This window comes from Balearica regulorum, chromosome W (assembly GCF_011004875.1).
Source record: "Balearica regulorum gibbericeps isolate bBalReg1 chromosome W, bBalReg1.pri, whole genome shotgun sequence".
NCBI classification, from domain to species: domain Eukaryota; kingdom Metazoa; phylum Chordata; class Aves; order Gruiformes; family Gruidae; genus Balearica; species Balearica regulorum.
This window is the reverse complement of record NC_046219.1, coordinates 3,272,301-3,287,411: the sequence shown is the minus strand read 5'-3', so window position 1 is coordinate 3,287,411 and position 15,111 is coordinate 3,272,301. Positions and strand designations below refer to the sequence as shown.

Below are 15,111 nucleotides of genomic sequence, written 5' to 3'. Positions count from 1 at the left end.
TAAAGTGGGACTGATGGGTTTTCAGCTCTGAAACAAAGAAACCCTTGAGGCAAACAGTATGGCAAAACCCAATAGCATTGCATCTGACTTGAGCAACCATCAGAATCCATATCCTAGTGGTATGGTCAGTTTAGGAGAAATGGACAATGCAATAAGGTACCTTTGCTGAATTGCTAATTGCTTACCAGAAAATATTTTCTACTCTCCTGAATAGAGCTGAAATCAGTTGGGCACCTGTGTGGGCACAGAACGCCATCACTCTGAATGCCGCCACCCTCCCTCCTTCCTCTTCCTCAAGCTCCTTATAAGCTGAGCATGACATCCTATGCTATGAAATATCCCTTTGGTCAGTTTGGGTCAGCTGTCCTATCTGTGTCCCCTGTGTATATGAAGAATTGGGAAATTTGACTATGAAGTCTTTGCTTAGCTCATGAGAACATTCTTTAGGAAATGGTTCATAAAGTGAATTAGCTCCACGAAATAAGAACACTGGAATTAATAACCAGTTAGGAAAATGCAGGACATTGAAAGGGCAAGTCAGCACTCAAATGTTGTTAAAATTCAATGGAATCAAGTTGCTAACTCTCACTTAAGCTTTTGTAAATATTCCCCAAAACTGCTATGTAAGCAGTAGCATGTCAGATATCTTAGATACACCACGGAGGCAAATTCAAGATAACACCAAGTGGGCTATTGCAGGGTTTTCAGTGTCATAAACCTGGGGTAAAATATAGAACCAGATCTTCTGAGCTCATGACAGGATGTAATATTGATGTTTCCACTGAACAAGTCATAGTTTCTCCATTCACACCGAAAAAATTGAAAGAAAAAATAAGGCTGCAGAAATAAAGGGATTTTGTGGACAGCGGAGGCATATGGGTTGTTGAGGACTCCTTAATGATTAACAATTACTGGACAGACCCAAAATGACCAGACACACCAGTTTCCAGTAAGTGACAGACCATATAATTACCAAATTACAGAGCATAAAAAACACTGACTGCTTCCAATTATAATGTGAAAGGGCAACTTCACAGTTGTGCCACTTAGTAATGCTGGGGAAAGGCAAAGAAAAATGTGTTAAAGGCCTAATGAGGTGTGTGGGTAGAAGTTACTGCCGTAGTTTATGACTGTTCAGGTTGTTATTGGGTATTGGGTTTGCGTGGCAAGGTTTTGGTAGCGGGGGGGCTACAGGGGTGGCTTCTGCGAGAAGCTGCTAGAAGCTTCCCCTAGGTATGATAGAACCAATGCCAGCTGGCTCCAAGACAGATCTGCCGCTGGCCAAGGCCGAGCCAATCAGTGACAGTGGTAGTGGCTCTGTGAGAATATCTTTAAGAAGGTAAAAAAAAAACCTAGTGGGAGTTTTTGCAGCCAGAGAGAGAAGATGTGAGGAACTCTGCAGACACCAAGGTCAGTGCAGAAGGAGGGGGAGGAGGTGCTCCAGGCACCGGAGCAGAGATCCTCCGGCAGCCCGTGGTGAAAACCATGGTGAAGCAGGCTGTCCCCTTGCAGCCCACGGAGGAAGGATGAGGGGGTGTAGAGATTCCACCTGCAGCCTGTGGAGGACCCCACACCAGAGCAGGTGGAGGCACCTGAAGGAGGCTGTGACCCCGTGGGAAGCCCACACTGGAGCAAGCTCCTGGCAGGACCTGTGGCCCTGTGGAGAGAGGATCCCACGCCAGAGCAGGTTTGCTGGCAGGACTTGTGACCCCATGGGGGACCCACGCTGGAGCAGTCTGCTCCTGAAGGTCTGCACCCTGCGGGAGAGACCCACCCTGGAGCAGTTCGTGAAGGATTGTCTCCCGTGAGAGGGACTCCATGCTGGAGCAGGGGAAGAGTGTGAGGAGTCCTCCCCCTGAGGAGGAAGGAGTGGCAGAGATGATGTGTGATGAACTGACTGTAACCCCCATTCCCCATCCCCCTGTGCCGCTGGAGGGGAGTAGGTAAAAAATCGGGAGTGAAGTTGAGCCCGGGAAAGATGGGAGGGGTGGGGGGAGGTGTTTTAAGATTTGATTTTATTTCTCATTCCTCTACTCTGTTTTGCTTGATAACATATTAGATTAATTTTTTTTCTAACTTGAGTCTGTTTTCCCATGACGGTAATTGGTGAACAATCTTTCCCTGTCTTTATCTCGACCCATGAGCCTCTCAATATATTTTCTCCCCCCTGTCCAGTTGAGGAGGGGGAGTGATAGAGTGGCTTTGGTGGGCATCTGGCCTCTAGCCAGGGTCAACCCACCACAGTCCTACAATGTGTCACTAAGAGAGAGAGAGGGCAAGCGAGGAAGGCAGATATGGAAGGATTTGTGTGGCATTTTCTTGCTGGGCTAACTTCAAGTAAAGATTTACTTTCCCTTACTTCTTCCCAAACAGATCTGACAATATATTTTAAAAGAGCCATTTAAGATTCCCAGACAGTTTCACTAATTGATTCAGCATTTTTACAATCCAAGACACATACTTGTTTATTTTAGCAGGCCAGGGAATTGTTCCCTCGAAGCCCTTAAAAAGCACAACAGGGGAAAAAGAGATAGGGGCCTCAGTATATCAGCAGGAACAGACAGCACAGAGGGACTACTGTATAAAATGTTAGATGAAACTCCAACCCCAATGACAAAATGTCAGCTGTGCCCTTTCAAAAAATGGTCAAATACTATCTATGCAGCAAGGGACTCGCACAACTGTCCCTTTGCAAGCTTCCACTGTCAGAGGGTATCTCCTGCAATGGGGTGGCTCCAGGACTGCTCACATATAGAGCTGGGGCTGCAATACTAACTGAGGCCCCATATTCAAAGGAGCCACATTGCTTACAAGCTCCCAGGATGCACTCAGACTATATAACCTTCTCCTCTTGCATGGCCCACTGCATCCTCCACTTCATTGCAGACCACACCACCGTGTCTCACATAGCTGACATAACCGAGATGTTAGGGAATTAACCACAGTATCTCTCTCATTTGACAGTCCTTAATTTAAAAGAGAAATCACATCCTGAGCAGATTCTTGGGTTTTCCAAGAGGTATTTGCAGCTTATTCTGTAGGCAACAGAGCTCTCAGCACTGCCTTTGCACCTACCCTCAAGGGGTGCAGAGGTCAGCAGCCTTACTCTGTGCAAAGAGACTGCGCACTCTGTAGAGAAATAGTAATAAACATCTATTTGGTAGTTTATGATGACACCACAGTATCAATTCCTTGAGACTCCATTCAGGCTATTTAGCCCCACATGGTCCTTCCAGGCCTGAGGAACTAGGGAGGCTCTAAATCCTGAATTATTAAGAAGTATCTGGCATTAAAGGGAATGGCAGTTGGAAAAAGGCACATAGATTTGTTGTTGCTGTTTTCTTAGTCTTCCAGAAAAATAAGACCCTGCAAATCCATAACTGTATGTTGGATGGGAGGAGGTCGTCTTGCTTTTATTGACAAGCAGGGGTATTACAGAATTTCTGCTTCTTGGAAAAAATCACGTTTTGGTTTGTTTCTGGTTTGGACTCAGAATACTAAAATTTCTGCAAGATGAGAAGTAGATACCCTGCAAAGAATTTAGGTGACATTTAAATACAATAGCAATTCAAAAAACTCTCTCACAGTCCGCTTACAACTTCTGTATCTGACCAACTCCTTGCCCTTATGATCCTTACAGCCCAAGCTGACCCCAAGGGAATTACTCAGCAGGCTTTTAAAGGGAGATCCAGGTGTTAGACCTTCCCTTCCCCTACGCCACCAAGCAACAGGATCCAGTAGCATTCTCAAATCAGTGTTAACTGACAGATCAGAGCCCTGGACACTGAACTATGGTCACTTTTCTCTGAAGGGGAGGTGACAGTGCTTCCCAGCTCCCCTACTGGATTCAGACATGCTTCCACCACTTTCCACTAAAGTTTCTTAAACACATAGTTATAGTGGGCAACCTCTAGCTCTTCTGCTCTTTTCTACACAAAGCACAAAATTCACTGGGTCCCAGGTGCCTCAGAGGGGTCTCACCCAGGGAGGCTCCAGGGGCCAGTGACTGCTTCAAGAATACTTATTTCATTTTATCATGTGGATATTGAATGTACAATGCATTAAAAATTCCAAAATAAGAAAAGCCGATTTCCCCCACCTGCAGTGAGAGAACTGTACTCATTCATTTTCTGAAGAGTGGAACAGCTCCAAATCCTTCCCATAAGCTGTAGGAGGAATTGTCATATAATGCAGAGCTCAGGAGTCCACCAAAGATGCTCAACTTGCATCTGCCAAGGCCTTTTCTGTGCTTCTCCATCAATCAAGTATACTTTTATTTTCCTTGAATATAAAAACCAGTTATTTCCCTAATTACTACACAAACTGCATATTCCTTTTCATGTTCAAAATGTCACAGTTTAATTCCTACACAAACAAGAGATTTTTTGCTCTAGAAAAATGAGATTTTCAGTCAACAACAAGCATGTTAATATAAGCCTTTCCTGCTTATATTATTTCTCAGTATGCTGCGGTACATCAGTTTGCACACTACTGCTAGCGGTATGTCATGTTGTGACACTATGAATGATGCTAGAACTGCTGTTTACCTACCAAGAAATCATATCAAAACAAACAAAAAAAAATCAAGTGAAAAAGTAAATTAAAGTGAATTTTTGAAGTTCTGTTCTAGTTTCTTTCTCTAGGTTATTGTTGTCCTCATGGAAAACATGTGAAATATTTTTTATTCTTTGATGAAATAGCTGTGCTTGACAAAACTATTAGAAAAAAAAATAATCTGAGCTTCTCTCAGCATAAGAAGCCCATCTCAGCAGAAAGGGGGGCTTGGTCCTGGGCTGGGACCCCCAGCAAGGAGCAGGAACCATTCACCAAGGTCAGACAGAGCCCACTGGTATCTCTGGAAACCAGCTTGGGGGAGTATAGAGAAGGACTCACAGTACAGCTGCTAAGTATAATCCAGAGAAGCAAATGAGCTAAGGGAAATGTTTTGCCAGGGAGTAAATCCTTCAGATATAGCTGAGTGTGAGTTGTTTTTAGGCCCTGATGAAAAGTATTCTGAGACTTTTGTTTATCTTGGCTTTAGTGGCAGAAGTTAGCTAGACACTTCTACTTAGACAGGTACACTCTTTGCTGGGTAAAAAACTGGCTGGAAGTTGTGAACGGAGTTAAATCCAGTTGGTGGCCGGTCACAAGCAGTGTTCCCCAGGGCTCAGTCTTGGGGTCAGTCTTGTTTAATACCTTTATCAATGATCTGGATGAGGGGATTGAGTGCACCCTCAGTAAGTTTGCAGATGACACCAAATTGGGCAGGATTGTTGATCTGCTTGAGGGTAGGAAGGCTCTGCAGAGGGATCTGGACAGGCTGGATTGATGGGCCGAGGCCAACTGTCTGAGGTTTAACAAGGCCAAGTGCCGGGTCCTGCACTTGGGTCACAACAACTCCATGCAACGCTACAGTTCTGCAATGTGAGGTTTTTCCAGTGTGCCTTTCTGGGAACTGGCCCTTTACATTTGGAAATAGCCTTTTAATGGCTGTTTTGCAAACAGCTACAGCATCTGCTCAGTTTATTTATTGTAGTCATTCTTTAAACTTGCTTCCCATCACTTTTTCCTTCTGATTTTTTAAGAAATAGAATGTGCTGACTCAGGGAAGCAATGCAGCCTACAGGACTGAACACTAATTGGATGAAAAGGAAATCTTGATTTCCTTCCAGGGCTTCCATGTGTTGTGAGTCACTTCACTTCTCCATGCCTCTAATTCTAGCCGTGGAATGGATGATGTTATATCATTTTTAAAGCACTTTTGAGATAACTTGATGAAAAGTGCTCTGTAAGAATTAGGCAATATTTCTGTTTGCATCTGCAAGCACTTAATGGCATAAGAAGCAAGTTAACTGTGCATTGTGTTTGGCAAAAGGCATTCTTAGCAGTTCTCTCTCCTCTTGCATTAGGAAAGCAATTAAAGCAAGTGATTAACCTCCCCTATGTCATTGATTTGATAATGTGCTCTGATGTCTCCTTTCTTACTGAGGTGAATTATCCTAATAATGTTTAATTTCTTTTTATATGCGAACTGTACTTTATGGGTCAAAGAATTTGTATTGAACCTTTAGATATCCGATACAAAACATGTTGAGATATTAAGGAGATTCCAAAGATTTCAGTAGGTTTTAGATGAAGCTCTCCTTTCCCCTCCTGTCGTGGTTTAGCCCTGGCTGGCAGCTGAGTACCACGCAGCCGCTCACTCTCACTCCCTCCCGTCGGGATGGGGGAGAGAATTGGAAGAGTGAAAGTGAGAAAACTCGTGGGTTGAGATAAAGACAGTTTAATAAGTAAAGCAAAAACCGTGCGAACAAGCAAAGCAAAGCAAGGAAGTCATTCACCACTTCCCATGGGCAGGCAGGTGTTCAGCCATCTCCAGGAAAGCAGGGCTCTGTCACGTGTAATGGTGACTTGGGAAGACAAATGCCATCACTCTGAATGCCATCGCCCCTCCCCCCCCATCCTTCCTCTTCCCCAAGCCCCTTATAAACTGAGCATGACATCATATGGTATGGAATATCCCTTTGGTCAGTTTGGGTCAGCTGTCCTGGCTGTGTCCCCTCCCAACTTCTTGTGCACCCCCAGCCATCCTGCTGGCAGGGCGGTGCGAGAAGCAGAAAAGGCCTTGGCTCTGTGTAAGCACTGCTCAACAATAACAAAAAACACCTCTATATAACAAAAACATCTCTATATTATCAACAGTGTTTCCAGCACAAATCCAAAGCATAGCCCCATACTAGCTACTATGAAGAAAATTAACTCTCTCTCAGCTGAAACCAGGACACACACTCAGGTAACTTTTTGGTCCTCATCATCTAGTTAAAGGTTACTAAATGCATCCAATCCTCTAACCCATTGACAGCAAAAAATGCATTTGGAATTTCTAGTCAGACTTTATAGTTCTCAATGTCTATAATCAACTAGGTTAATCAGTTCTGGAGTTTATGATAAGAAGAGGAAGATTTTTTTGAAAGGCCAGGTTTTCCTGAACACTGTTGCTTTACATGGACTTGAAGATTTTACTCTTGATGCAATTCTCCTACAGAAACTTGAGATTTTGTCAAATCTGTCCATAGCATTTGCATGTGGAGTAAAAGATCTATCTGTTGAACCACTGCTTTGAAATCCTGCAAACTTTTCAGACTGCTGTTTTGAGAGGTTTTGTCTCTTGTGCAAAAATCTTTTAGGTAACTGAAAGCCCCTACATAAAGCAGAGGCTGTCCTCAACTTGAAAAACAAAGATGCCCTTTCTACAACTGTTACAGTATGTTCTAAGAGACTGCAAATAGATCTACAAATAGATCAGGTTCTATTAGTGCTAAATGGTTATTTGGAACTTCTTTCATTTATTAATAAACCATCAGCCTACAAAGGAAAGCTTTGATCACTTGCTCTTCTGACAGACTGTAGACTTCATTCGTTTAGATTTCATTCATTCTTGTGAATTTTAAAAACTAGAAATTGCAGTTTTATGCAAAAAAAAAGTTGCTGTTTTGATATTTACAAATGAGCTGGTGTTCAGGTAGTAACAATATACTTCTTGTCATGTTTGTTTCATAGATAAATCTTAACAATTAAATTCTGTAATTACTCCTCCTTATACTGATATCCCTACAAGGAGAATTTACTTCTTGGTAAAAGCACTGGATATGTATGCCATTTCAGGTTCTGGTATAAAATCCCCCATTAACCTTGGATAATCCCAAATCCATAATATTTTTTTCTTCTGATAAGTCTTTTTCAAAGCTAAAATCATAAGTGTTGGTTCTATGTCTAGGTAATGCAAGCATTAGGACAACATAATACTAACAGAGGTATTAGCCTTCTTAAAAAATGTCAAAGCTTTCTAGAAAATGTATTTTTACATTGGATTAAAACCAGCTCAGTCTCTCTCTCTTCTGTTGGAGGGCCAATGTTTTACATAAATAAATCGATACTTGTTGATCCAAACTGTTTCTGCAATGGAGAGGAATTCCTTGGAAAGAGGGAAAGCAGGGACTTTGGTTTCCTGCACCACGACAAGCTTCAGACCAATTTGCTATTTGGCAGGGATCTTGCTTGTGCTCTATCCAGCTTTACTATCAGGGTAATTAGGACAGGTAGACTTTCAGCTGAGATAACTGTAGAGCTCCACTGAGCACTGAAATTTGGTCCTATGCCAGCTTACATCAACTTGAAGATAGGGTCTTTAGGTGATAAGTTGCTAGTGGCAACTTATTCCCATGTTACAAGGAGTTCTGGCCATTAGCAGAAACTTTACTGCTATTGACTGGTATTATATTTCCAAAATGATATTCCTGTTATGACATTAGTTATTGTAAATCATTTGAAACAGCCATATAAATATGTCTGGAGTGGTATGCTCTGGAAACCTAATCAATATGGTGTCACATTAAACAGTGAGGAACTCAGGAGTAAAGGGAATCTCTAATTACAAGAAAGATAAATAATTCTGTGAAAACATGTGGAATCATGTGGTGGATGTCACATAAATAACCCAATCGCAGGTATAAAACGGCAATATTTTTTCTTCCCAGTTGTCAAGAGGCTGTGCTGGCCATGGATCTAGCCTAATTTTCACCGCTCTGCTTGTCTGCCAACTTATTAGACCTTGTAGGTTATTACTGTTTCTTTTCTACAAGGCAACAAACTTCCTTGTATTTATCAGAGGCCATTCATGACGCCAGTATCTACTGTAGCTGCCATTCAGCAGGCATCTCATTTAGGCTGGTTGTCTTGTACCATCTTGTCATGGTTTAGCCCCAGCTGGCAGCTGAGCATCATGCAGCTGCTCACTCACCCCTCCCCCGGCAGGATGGGGAGGAGAATGGGAAGACAAAGGCAAACCCTGTGGGTTGGGATAAAGACAGTTTACTGGGATAGGAAAGGGAGAGGGAAACAACAACAACAACAGTACTTAGAATATACACAACGGGTGATACCACAAGGCAATTTACTGACCCAGATGACCAACCGGACGCTCAGCCCACACTCACACCGTACAGGAGCCGCGCCAAGTCACCCCTCCCCGACTAGCCCCCTTTTATGGTCAACATGTCATCACATGGTACGGAATAGCCCCTTGGCCAGCTTGGCTCACCTGTCCTGGCTCCTTGTGAAAAATATCCTAGCCAAAACCAGGACATTATCCATCCCTTATGCTATACCATCTACGTCATGCTCAGATACTACACTTCCAATTAATCACTACCACTTTCCTCATCTTATATATATGTGCATACACAGATATCATTCCCTTAGTCTATGGGTCATCCCTCTCAAATGTCTGTTGAGTTCATTTAGTCAATGACTTTGGGTTCCATCTGTCATTACACTCTCTCAGGGCAGGAGCAATGGTGTGTGCTGCTGGATTGCTGCATGCTGCATCTGGAGCTTGTGGCTGGTGTATCTGATATGATCCATGCCTGCAGTCTGTGTGTTGAATATGTTGATTTTTCAAGGAATTTGCTGTGCACCAGTTGCTGAAGTCAGTTCTAGTTCCATCATCACAGCACTTTGCTCAGTTTCATCAAAGTTCGTCCTTCATTAATCTGAGTGATTCTTACGGTAATACCATTGATACAGCATATAGCAATTGTAGCAATGATGACATACAATGGCAGGGTTATTTAGCAATTAACAACAGACAATATAATTTATTTGCTATTCCCACCCAAAATCAAATCCCCTTGAGGTACACATCGGACTTCCCCATCCTTTCGCATTACCCACCAAGTGCACCCGGGTTCCTGAGCAAAAGCAGTCCCGCAGATGGGCTTGCCTTTGCCTGAAGCAGGGATAACTGAGACTGTCTTCCCCAACATATTCTTCATGCGCGCTATGGGAACTTTATCCCCTTCTATTGAGCGTGGAAGTTTTGATTGGGCAGGGCCAGCTCGATTGGCAGATCCCCTAGTGTTAACTAACCAGGTGGCCTTTGCCAAATGTGTGTCCCAGTGTTTGAGGGTCCCACCACCCATTGCCCTCAGGGTGGTTTTTAGCAGCCCATTGTACCTTTTGATTGTCCCAGAGGCTGGTGCATGATAGGGGATGTGATACACCCACTCAATGCCATGCTTTTTGGCCCAGGTGTCTATGAGGTTGTTCCGAAAATGAGTCCCGTTGTCTGACTCAATTCTCTCTGGGGTGCCATGTTGCCACAGGACTTGCTTTTCAAGACCCAGAATAGTGTTCCAGGCAGTGGCATGGGGCACAGGATGTTTCCAGCCATCCGGTGGTTGCTTCCACCATTGTAAGTACATAGTGCTTTCCTTGGCGGGTTTGTGGGAGCGTGATGTAGTCAATCTGCCAGGCCTCCCCATATTTATATTTCAGCCATAATCCTCCATAGCAGAGAGGCTTTACCCGCTTGCCTTGCTTGATTGCAGCACATGTTTCACATTCACAGATAACCTGTGAGATGGTTCACCCCTCGATCACGGGCCCATCTATATGTCGCATCTCTTCCTTGATGGCCTGAGGTGTCATGGGCCCAACGATCTATAAACAATTCACCCTTATGTTGCCAGTCCAAGTCACAGAATCATAGAATCATAGAATCATAGAATCATAGAATCATAGAATGGTTTGGGTTGGAAGGGACCTCAAAGATCATCTAGTTCCAGCCCCCCTGCCACGGGCAGGGACACCCTCCACTAGACCACATTGCCCAAAGCCTCATCCAACCTGGCCTTAAACACTTCCAGGGATGGGGCCTCCACAACCTCTCTGGGCAACCTCTTCCAGTACCTCACCACTCTCACAGTAAAGATTTCTTTCTAACATCTAATCTAAATCGACCCTCCTTCAGCTTGAACCCATTACCCCTTGTCCTGTCACTACACTCCCTCATAAACAGTCCCTCCCCATCTTTCCTGTAGGCCCCCTTCAGGTACTGGAAGGCCACAATTAGATCTCCCCGGAGCCTTCTCTTCTCCAGGCTGAACAATCCTAACTCTCTCAGCTTGTCCTCATAGGAGAGGTGCTCCAGCCCTCTGATCAGCTTCGTGGCCCTCCTCTGGACTCTCTCCAACAGCTCCATGTCTCTCCTGTACTGGGGCCCCCAGAGCTGGACACAGCACTCCAGGTGGGGTCTCACCAGATGCGGAGTAGAGGGGCAGGATCACCTCCCTCGACCTGCTGGTCACACCTCTTTTGATGCAGCCCAGGACACGGTTGGCTTTCTGGGCTGCAAGCGCACACTGCTGTCCCATGTTGAGCTTCTCATCAATCAATACCCCCAAGTCCTTCTCCTCAGGGCTGCTTTCAATCCATTCTCTGCCCAGCCTGTAGTCGTGCTTGGGATTGTGCCGACCCATGTGCAGGACCTTGCACTTGGCCTTGTTGAACTTCATGCGGTTCGCACGGGCCCACCTCTCCAGCCTGTCAAGGTCCCTCTGGATGGCATCCCTTCCCTCCAGCGTGTCGACCACACCACACAGCTTGGTGTCGTTGGCAAACTTGCTGAGGGTGCACTCGATCCCACTGCCCATGTCGCCGACAAAGATGTTGAACAGTGCCGGTCCCAGTACCGACCCCTGAGGAAGGCCACCATTCTCCACTTGGACATTGAGCCATTGACCACAACTCTTTGAGTGTGACCATCCAGCCAATTCCTTATCCACTGACTGGTCCATCCATCAAATCCAAGTCCACCTGAGCCACTTTGATGTTAGCAGCCTGATCCACCTGCTGGTTGTTTTGATGTTCCTCAGTGGCCTGACTCTTGGGTACATGGGCATCTACATGACGTACCTTTACAACTAGCTTCTCTAGCCGGGCAGCAATATCTTGCCACAATGGGGCAGCCCAGATGGATTTGCCTCTGCGCTGCCAGTTGCTCCGCTTCCACTGCTGTAACCACCCCCACAGGGCATTGGCCACCATCCATGACTCGGTATAGAGGTAGAGCATTGGCCACTTTTCTCTTTCAGCAATATCTACAGCCAGCTGGATGGCTTTCACCTCTGCAAACTGGCTCCATTCACCTTCTCCTTCAGCAGCTTCTGGAATTCACCATGTAGGACTCCATACAGCGGCCTTCCACCTCCGATGCTTTCCCACAATGCGACAGGACCCATCAGTGAAGAGGGCATATGGCTTCTCATCTTCTGTTAGTTTATTATACGGTGGGGCTTCTTCAGCACGTGTCACCTCCTCCTCTGGTGACATTCTGAAATCTTTGCCTTCTGGCCAGTCCATGATCACTTCCAGAATTCCTGGGTGATTGGGGCTTCCTATTCGGGCCCGCTGTGTAATCAGTGCAACTCACTTACTCCACGTAGCAGCGGTTGCATCGGGTGTAGAAGGGGCCCTCTCTTTGAACATCCAACCCAGCACTGGGAGTCGGGATGCCAGAAGAAGTTGTGCTTCAGTACCAATCACCTCTGAAGCAGCTCAAACCCCTTCGTAGGCTGCCAATATCTCTTTTTCAGTTGGAGTGTAGTGGGCCTCGGATCCTCTGTATCCTCGACTCCAAAACCCCAGGGGTCGACCTCGAGTCTCCCCTGGTGCTTTCTGCCAGAGACTCCAGGTAGGGCCATTCTCCCCGGCTGCGGTGTACAGCACATTTTTTACATCTGGTCCTGCCCGAACTGATCCAAGTGCCACCGCATGAACTATTTCCTGTTTAATTTGTTTAAAAGCTTGTCTTTGCTCAGGTTATGTGATAGAGGGGGCTTACAATGAGTCTGTAATTTGGAATATGCATTTGCCAGAAACCCACAATGCCTAAGAAAGCCTATGTTTTTTTTGTTGGTTCGTGGAGACATAGCTGCTATTTTGTTGATCACATCCACTGGGATCTGATGACGCTTGTCATGCCATCTTATCCCTTTAAAACTGGATCTCCCGTGCAGGCCCCTTGACCTTACTTCATTTTATGGCAAAGCCAGCCTGCAGCAGGATTTGGATTATTTTCTTCCCTTTCTCAGAAACTTCCTCTGCTGAATCACCCCATACAATGATGTCATCAATGTATTGCAGGTGCTCTGGGGCTTCACCCTTTTCCAGTGCGGCCTGGATCAGTCCATGACAAATGATGGGGCTGTGTTTCCACCCTTGGGGCAGTTGATTCCAGGTGTACTGGACGCCCCTCCCAGTGAAGGCAAACTGTGGCCTGCACTCTGCTGCCAAAGGGATGGAGAAAAATGCATTAGCTTTATCAATTGTGGCATACCATTTGGCTGCCTTTGACTCCAGTTCATATTGAAGTTCCAGCATGTCTGGCACGGCAGCACTCATCGGCGGTGTGACTTCATTCAGGCCACGATAGTCTACTGTCAGCCTCCACTCTCCATTGGACTTCCTCACTGGCCATATGGGACTGTTAAAGGGTGAGTGCGTTCTGCTGATCCCTCCCTGACCCTCCAGCTGATGAATTAGCTTGTGGATGGGAACCAGGGGGTTTTGGTTGGTGCGGTATTGCCACCCGTGCACAGTTGTGGTAGCAATTGGCATCTGTGTTTCTTCAACCCTCAGCAACCCCATAACAGAAGGGTCCTCCGAGAGACTGGGCAAACTAGACAATGGTTCAATTTCCTCCATCTCCAAGGTAGCTATTCCAAAAGCCCACCTGTAACCTTTTGGGTCTTTGAAATACCCTTTCCGGAGGTAGTCTATGCCCAGGATGCACGGAGCCTCCGGGCCAGTCACAATGGGGTGCTTTTGCCACTCATTCCCAGTTAGACTCACTTCAGCCTTCAGCAGAGACAACTGTTGGGATCCCCCCATCACACCAGAAGTAGAGATGGGTTCTGCCCCTTCATGGCTTGATGGCATTAAAGTACACTGTGCCATGGTGTCCACTAGAGCCTTGTACTCTTGTGGATCTGTCGTGCCAGGCCATCGGATCCACACAGCCCAATACACCCTATTGTCCCTCTCCTCCACCTGGCTGGAGGCAGGGCCCCTCTAATCCAGCTCATCATAGTCACTAGTCACCTCTTGAAAAAAGGACTTAGAAGTCCCTTCAGGAGTATCATACGTATGAGTAGGCCTTCCACTTGGTCTGGGGGGCTGCCCGGTGGAAACCAGAGCAGCATTTTTCCTGGAAGAATCCCTTTTTATGACTGTCTTGCCTTGCAACTCACGTACTCATGCCTGTCGGACTGAGGTAGGCTTTCCATCCCACTTCCTCATATCCTTTCTGTGGTCACACAGAAAAAAAACATAGGTTCCCTCGTGGTGTGTATGCTCTATATCCTCTCTCCAGAGCAGAGGAACACTTACTCCTAATAGCCGAGATACTGGTCCATACAGATGGGGAGTAGGACATATCCTCTTTGAGTTGCCAGACCTCCCGGGACAGCTTCTCCACAGCCGAGATGAGGGAGGAAGAAAGGCTCTCTTCATATTGCTGGAGTTGGCCAGCCACTTCATCCACTGTTGGCACCTCTTCACTTTTCCAGTCCATTACTGCCAGTGAATTGGCATGCGATGATGGTGCGCTCCGTACAAACTTCCACCACATGGGTCGGGTGCACTGGACTTCATCAGGATCTGTGGGTAACCGTGCGTTGTCCAGGTCATAATAAACCATCTCTCTCATGGCTAATTCCCTCAGGTATTGGATACCTCTCTCCATGGGGGTCCACTTGCCTGGCCAACATATGACATCTTCACTGAAGGGATACCTTTCCCTCACACCTGAAAGAAGTCACCTCCAGAGGCTGAGGGCTTGTGCCTTCTTCCCAATCACCTTGGCAATGCCCCTTTCCCTAGACAGGGATCCCAGCTGCTTGGCCTCCCTACCCTCTAATTCCAGGCTACTGGCCCCATTATCCCAGCAGCGGAGCAGCCAGGTAATGATGTGCTCCCCTGGAAGGCGGCTGAAATCTTTTCTCATATCACCCAGCTCACTCAGGGACAGGGATCGGGTGACCGCTTCTGGTTCTGGCTCTTCTTCCTGTTCTCATGATGGTCCCAGTTAATCATCATCCCTCACTAAGCGAACTGATTTCCTTGTGTATTTCTTCTTGTCTATAGGGGCGACTGGTACCGGTTGTGGTGGGTTGACCCTGGCTGAGGGCCAGGTGCCCACCAGAGCCGCTCTATCACTCCCCTCTTTCATTAGACAGGGGAGAAAAGGTACAATGAAAGAAAACTTACGGG

The 15,111-nt window shown here is 46.1% G+C and overlaps 1 protein-coding gene and 1 long non-coding RNA gene across 2 annotated transcripts in view; both read right to left on the bottom strand.

The window, feature by feature from the left end:
- Positions 1-15,111, bottom strand: part of LOC142599342 (uncharacterized) — a 739,733-nt gene that overhangs the window by 611,874 nt on the left and 112,748 nt on the right.
- Positions 1,628-15,111, bottom strand: part of LOC142599251 (uncharacterized) — a 107,600-nt gene continuing 94,116 nt past the window's right edge. The window contains exon 3 of the long non-coding RNA XR_012832880.1: positions 1,628-1,775. This is a non-coding gene — a long non-coding RNA (uncharacterized LOC142599251). The remainder of the gene's footprint in view (positions 1,776-15,111) is intronic.